Source organism: Momordica charantia, assembly GCF_013281855.1.
Source record: "Momordica charantia cultivar OHB3-1 chromosome 3 unlocalized genomic scaffold, Mcharantia_2.0 BLBB01000003.1, whole genome shotgun sequence".
Taxonomy (NCBI): Eukaryota; Viridiplantae; Streptophyta; class Magnoliopsida; order Cucurbitales; family Cucurbitaceae; genus Momordica; species Momordica charantia.
The window spans coordinates 10,086,623-10,094,282 of record NW_028275161.1 but is presented as its reverse complement, the minus strand read 5'-3'; positions in this window follow the sequence as shown (position 1 = coordinate 10,094,282).

Below are 7,660 nucleotides of genomic sequence, written 5' to 3'. Positions count from 1 at the left end.
ATAACCGCATTGCTGCGGAATGGTAGGAAACTTTTCGGAAGAGATTCAAGAATGAAGCTAACCTGACTCTGCTTGTCTATAACGGCCCCGTTCGACTCTGCCATGTTGAACTGGACCATCAGGTTGAGAAGGTGTTCTCGTACTAAGGAGCCCTCCTTCATGCGGGAGTTGTAAATGAGCTTAAGGATTTCATGTCGAGCCTGTGAGGACGGTTGTCCAAACATGTTCTGCAGCGAGTCCATGATCTCCTTAGGGGTGACTGTGTCCTAGTGCTTCTTAGCAAGCACATCAGATATACTCGCAAAGAAGTAGACCTTGGCTTGTTATTGGCCTTGATCCATTGGTCATAGACGTTCCACACCACCATAGTGGCGTTAGGCGCAGGAGCTTGAGGACAATCCTCTTGCAAGACGAACCTAAGATCATCTATTACTAGTATAGTGTTTAGTTTTGATTTCCATTGTTTGTAGTTCTCGTCGTTAAGTTTTTCAGCAGCTAACAAAGCAAGACGAACCAATGATTCCAACGACTGTTAGATCATCCAAATCGGAGCTCAAACGAAGAAGTTACGATCGAAACAAATTGGAAGGAAAAATATCCGAGAATATGACGTGGATAGTTCGTAGGCTGACAAGTGGAAAGCTTATTTATTTTTTCAAAATTATTTCAACCCTTCATTTTTAATAATTAAGATGTAATGGTCCAAAATTGAACTTGATTTTTTTACCATTTTCTTCCCTCTATTCAAACTCAACTTCTCCTTCAAATTATACAATAATTCTCTTATTCTCAATCCTCCATAACTTCAAAATTCTCATTTGCTAATCTCTCCAAGTTCTCAATTTTTCTTTCCATCTTATTTGTGGAGAAATTTATTGTTGTGAGGATTGAATTTTTGTGAGCTCATATTTGTATATTTACTCTATTTGAGAGTTTGTAAGTGTATTTAGAAATTTTCAACTCTTTGTAACGGTGTATCCTCACCGTTGAGAGGATCGTCTTTGCTCTTAAGAAGGGCAGTATACCGGTTTGATTCCTACCGTGGAAAGAGTTAGAATTTCAATTTACAACCTAAGAGGTGCTTGGAAAGTGGAGTAGGACAGTTGTGCCGAACCACTATAAAAATTCCCGGTGTCAAATTTCTCTAACCCTCTCTCTTATTTATTTTTGCAATTAATCTTAGGATTTTATTGTTTGCTTTAAATTTCTATTGTTTGCCTTAGAATTTATTTTATCTTACTTTGTTAAAATTGCATATCTCAAAAAGTGTATTATTTTTCTTTAAATTAGGCCCATTTATTAAAAAGTTTATATTTTGTTAATTAAACCCTATTCACCCCCCTCTAGGGTTGCCATACCGATCCAATAATTGGTATCATAACAAGGTTGCTCTTCTTTGATAAACTTAATTGTTTTTGAGCTATGGCAACTTTAGGTTTCATCCCTTTTACCGATAGTCAATCTATTACTAAGCCTCCTTTCTTTAATGGTAATAATTATAGTTATTGGAAAAATAGAATGAAATTTTTCTTGCTTTCTATTGACTATGATTTGTGGGATGTTGTTGAAGAAGGATTTAAAATTTCAACAAAAGATGTTGATGGTGTTAGAGTTGTAAAGCCTAAAGAAGAATGATCTATAATTGAAAAGAAAGCATGTTCTTTAAATGCTAAAGCTATTAATTGTTTGTTTTGTGCTTTGAATGAAGTTGAGTATAATAGAGTGTCTATTTGTAAAGCCACTAAGGATATATGGGATAAATTAGAAATTACTCATGAAGGAACTAGTCAAGTAAAAGAAACAAAGATTGACATGTTAGTTCATCAATATGAAATGTTTAAAATTGATAAAAATGAAGCTATTTCCGATATGTTTATTAGATTTACTAACATTGTCAATGCTTTAGAAGTACTTGGAAAAGAATATTCAAATCTTGAGAAGGTAAAGAAGCTCTTATAGTCATTGCCTAAACAATGGGAGCCTAAAGTCACCGTCATTCAAGAGGCAAAGGATCTCAAGACTCTCTCCATGGACGAACTCATTGGTTCGTTGATGACGCATGAGATAAAGATTAAGAAAAACATGGAGGATAAGAAGAAAAAGAAAGAGAAGAGCATAGCATTAAAGACCATCACCTTGGAAGTTGACTCCGAAGGTGAGAATGTCCTCGATGAAGATGATGTGGCCTATCTCTCATGTAAGTATAAAAATTTCATCAAGAGGAAGAAACAATTCAAGAAGCATTTCTCCAACCAAAAAGAGTCAAAAGGTGAAAAGAGCAAAAAGGATGAGGTAATTTGTTATGAATGCAAAAAACCGGGTCATATTAGAACCGATTGTCCTCTTCTTAAATCATCCAAGAAATCCCAGAAGAAAGCAATGAAGGCTACTTGGGATGATAGTGATAAAAGTGGAAGTGAAAGTGAGAATGAATAAGTGGTCAACTTTTACTTCATGGCTCATAGTGACAAAGAGGATGAACAAGATGATGAGGTAAATCTTGACCCCCTTTCTTATGATGAGTTGTTTGAAGCTTTTGAGAATGGCAAAATGATTTAGAAAAACTTGGTTCTAAATATGTTAAGCTTAAAAAGAAATACAATGTCTTAACTAGTGAAAATAAGTCTTGATGATATTGCTTGCTTAAAGAAAAATGAATATGATGTTGTAAATATCTCTTGTAATAAGCATGTTCTTGATTGTGATGAGAAAAATGCCTTACTTGATAAAATTAGATTTCTTGAGCATGATGGTTGTGAAAAAGATAATTTGATTAAATTGCTTAAGAAAAATGAATCAAATGCTTTAGTGGAACTTGATAAGGCTAAAGATTCTATTAAAAAGTTAACAATAGGTGCTCAAAAGTTGGACAAGATAATTGAAGTAGGTAAACCTTATGGTGATAAAAGAGGTTTAGGCTATATTGATGAATGCTCTACTCCCCTCAAGTTCTAAAACTATCTTTGTTAAAGCATCTTCTAATATGCCTAAGCTTGTTGCTCTTAAGACTGTATCTAAACATGCTAAAATTAACTTTGTGTATATATGTCATTATTATAGTGTTGAAGGTCATATAAGACCCAAGTGCTTTCAATTAAAATATGCTCAAACTACTTCTTCTAGAAGAAATTTCTCTCAAATGGCAAAGTTTCACAATGCTCCAAGAAATAATTTCTCCAAGAAAAGTAGGATGCATAAATTTGTTGTAAAAGATAATTCATTGCATAATGTTGTTTGCTTTTTATGTGGCAAGTATGGATATAAATCTTATTCTTGTTACTTGTCTAAATCTTATGCTTTCAATAAAAATGCAAAAATGAAATGGATCCCAAAGTTTGTTAATGCTAACCTTCTACGACCCAAACAAGTATGGGTACTAAATGATCAAATTTAAATTTTTGTGTTTGTAGGTTTGTTTGAAAGCTTCCAAGAAAAGTAAGTGGTACTTGGATAGTGGTTGCTCGAGGCACATGACGGGAGACCAATCCAAGTTTGTCACTTTCTCCAAAAAGGATGGAGGTTTTGTAACCTTTGGTGATAACAAGAAAGGTAAAATAATAGGTAAGGGTAGTATAGGTAATGAATCTTCTATTTTGATTGAAGATGTACTTTTGGTTGATGGTTTAACACATGATTTACTTTGTATTAGTCAATTGTGTGATAAAGGATTTAGAGTTGTGTTTGATAAAAAGAATTGCATCATTGAAAATGCTATTGATAGAAAAGTTTTATTTGTTGGAAATAGAGATGAAAATGTGTATACTATTGATTTGAATGATTGCCCTATTAGTGATAAATATTTATCGGTCTTGCATGATGATTTTTGGTTATGGCATAAAAGACCAGGACATGCTAGCATGCACTTAATTTCAAATATTTCCAAGAATTCTTTGGTTAGGGGTCTTCCAAAGTTTAAATTTGAAAAGGATAAAGTTTGTGATGCTTGTCAAATGGGTAAGCAAACCAAGTCTTTTTTGAAATCTAAAAATATGATCTCTACAAGACCCCTATAACTGTTACACATGGACTTATTTGACCCTTCTAGAATTGCTAGTTTTGGAGGGAACTATTATGCCTTTGTGATAGTTGATCATTTTTCAAGATTTACTTGGGTTTTGATGCTAAAACATAAGGATGATGCTTTGAAAAGTTTTTCTAGTTTTGCCAAAAGAGTTCAAAATGAAAAAATGATTTTTGATTTCTAAAATTAGGAGTGATCATGGAGGAGAATTTGATAGTAATGCTTTTGAAAATTTCTGTGAAGAAAATGGATTGTCTCATAACTTCTCCGCTCCAAGAACTCCTCAACAAAACGGTATGGTTGAAAGGAAAAAGCATACTTTGCAAGAATTTGCTAGGTCAATGTTACATGAGTATGATTTACCTTCTTATTTTTGGGCGGAGGCCGTTAATACCGCTTGTTATGTTTTAAATAGAGTTTTAATTAGACCTTGTTTAGATAAAACTCCTTATGAACTTTGGCATAACAAAATTCCAAATATTGGGTACTTCAAAGTTTTTGGTTGCAAATGTTTTATTTTGAATAACAAAGAAAAGCTTGGAAAATTTGATTCTAACATTGCTTTGGTGATCCTGAACAAGATGTGAAAACTCGTTCCTCCTTTAATATGTTTAATAACATTGCTTTTGTTTCTCAAATTAAATTAAAAAATTTTAAAGATGCCGAAAGTGATGAATTTTGGATTTTAGCTATGCAAGAAGAATTAAATCAATTTGAAAGAAACAAAGTTTGGGAATTAGTCCCTAGGCCTTCTAATGCTTCTATAATTGGGACTAAGTGAGTCTCTAGAAATAAAATGGATGAAAATGGAAATATCATTAGAAATAAAGCTAGACTTGTAGCTCAAGGTTATCGTCAAGAAGAAGGAATAGATTATGAGGAAACTTTTGCACCCGTTGCTAGATGAGAAGTCATTAGAATGTTACTTGCTTTTGCTTCTTATAAGAATTTTATTTTGTACCAAATGGATGTGAAAAATGCTTTTTTAAATGGTTATATTATAGAAGAAGTTTATGTGGAACAACCTCCGGGATTTGAAAGTTTTGATTTTCCAAATCATGTTTTTAAGTTGAAAAATGCTCTTTATGGTTTAAAACAAGCTCCAAGAACTTGATATGATAGACTTAGTAATTTTCTTATTGATAATGATTTTAAAATAGGTAAAATTGATACTACTCTCTTTATTAAGTCTAAAGAAAATGATATGCTCCTAGTGCAAATATATGTGGATGATATTATTTTTGGTTCTACTAATCCTTCTATGTGTGAAGAAATTTTCCAAATGCATGCATAATGAGTTTGAAATGCGTATGATGGGAGAACTTAGCTTCTTTCTTGGACTCCAAATCAAACAACTCAAGGATGGTATCTTCATAAGTTAAGAAAAATACACAAGGGAATTGGTCAAAAGGTTCAAATTCAATAAATGTAAAATTGCCAAAACTTCTATGAGCACATCTACTAAGCTTGACAAGGATGAGAAAGGTAAATGTGTGTATGTAAAGACTTATCGAGGTATAATTGGCTCTTTACTTTATTCAACCTCTAGTAGACCCGATATTATGTTTAGTGTATGTGTTTGTGCTAGATTCCAATCTTGTCCTAAAGAATCTCATGTGAATGCCGTTAAAAGAATTTTTAAATATTTACTTGGAACTATTGATTTAGGCTTGTGGTATCCTAGAAATGTTGAATTTAATTTGGTAGGATATTCCGATGCGAATTTTGCAGGTAGTTTACTTGACCGAAAGAGTACTAGTGAGACTTGCCAATTTATTGGTAGTTCCTTAGTTTCTTGGTTTAGTAAAAAGCAAAATTCGGTTGCTTTATCCAGTACCGAAGCGGTATATATTGCAGTTGCTAGTTGTTGTGCTCAAAATTTTTTGGATGAAACAAACTCTTTGTGATTTTGGATTAAAGTTTGAAAATGTCCCTATATTTTGTGATAATACAAGTACCATAAATTTGACTAAAAATCCTATACATCATTCTAGGACTAAGCATATGGATATTAGACATCACTTTATAAGAGAGCATGTGCAAAATGGTCATATTACTCTTGAATTTGTAAGCTCAAATAATCAATTAGCGGATATTTTTACCAAGCCTTTAAATGAAGAATGTTTTTGCAAAATTAAGCTTCAGCTTGGCATTATTCGTTGTGATGCATCTTGATTTTGTATTTGTTATTTTTTTAAATGCATATTGATAGGGGGAGCATTTATGCAAAATTGTGTTCATGTTTTTAGGGGAGCTTTTTATGTTATTAATTTTTTTTGTTCTTTTTTATGATTCCAAAGGGGGAGAAGTTTAAGAAAAAATTGCTCTAAAATTGTTTCATGATTTATTGGTTTATTAATTCATGGATGTATCAATTGAGGGAAGAAATTAATCTTTGAATGGTTTTTTAAATATGATATTTTGGATTTACTACGATGATTATTAAATGTCTATGTATTTTTCTTTGGAAGTTTGTCATCATGGGGGAGATTGTTGGCTTTTTGGCCCTTAATTTCAAATTAATTAGTTTTAATTAATTAATTAATTATAACAAACTTAATTTTTATTTATTGATAATTTTAGTTTTTTAAAGTGTCCACAACGTAGAGCTCGTGACAACGATTCCAACGACTGTTAGATCATCCAAATCGGAGCTCAAACGGAGAAGTTACGATCGAAACAAATTGGAAGGAAAAATACCCGAGAAGATCACGTGGACAATTCGTAAGCTGACAAGTGGCAAGCTTCTTTTTAAGATATATATATATATATATATATATATATATATATTTTGAAAAAGAAAAGAAAAAGACAAAAAAAAAGTTCAAAAGTTACAACGGTAACTTTGAAAAAAATTAAAAATTAAAAAAAATTTTTACATGACACGTGTCAGTGGTTTAAAAAAAAAGTTTTGAAATTTTTTTACCATTTCTCACATACATATATATATATATATTATTTTATTATTATTATTATATATAATTCAAAACTTGTCACATCATTTTATAATATATATTATTTTTTTGTATATATATAATTCTTAATTAATTTTTTTAAAATGATCTCAACTCTTCATTTTTAATAATTAAGATCTAATGGTCCAAAATTAAATTTGATTTTTTTACCATTTTCTTCCCTCTATTTAAACTCAACTTTTCCTTCAAGATTATACAATAATTCTCTTATTCTCAATCATCCATAACTTCAAAATTTTCATTTGCTAATCTCTCCAAGTTCTCAATTTTTCTTTCCATCTTATTTGTAAGAAAAATTTATTGTTGTGAGGATTGAATTTTTGTCAGCTCAAATTTGTATATGTACTCTATTTGAGAGTTTGTAAGTGTATTTAGAAATTTTCAACTCTTTGTAACGGTGTGATCATCACCGTGGAAATGATCGTCTTTGCTCTTAAGAAAGACAGTGTATCGGTTTGACTCCTACCATGGAAAGAGTCAAAATTTCAATTTACAACCCAACAGGTGCTTGGGAAGCGAAGTTGGACAGTTGTGCCGAATCACTATAAAAATTCTCGGTGTCAAATTTCTCTAACTCTCTCTGTTATTTATTTTTGCAATTAATCTTCGAATTTTATTATTTGCTTTAAATTTCTCTTGTTTGGCTTACAATTTATTTTATCTT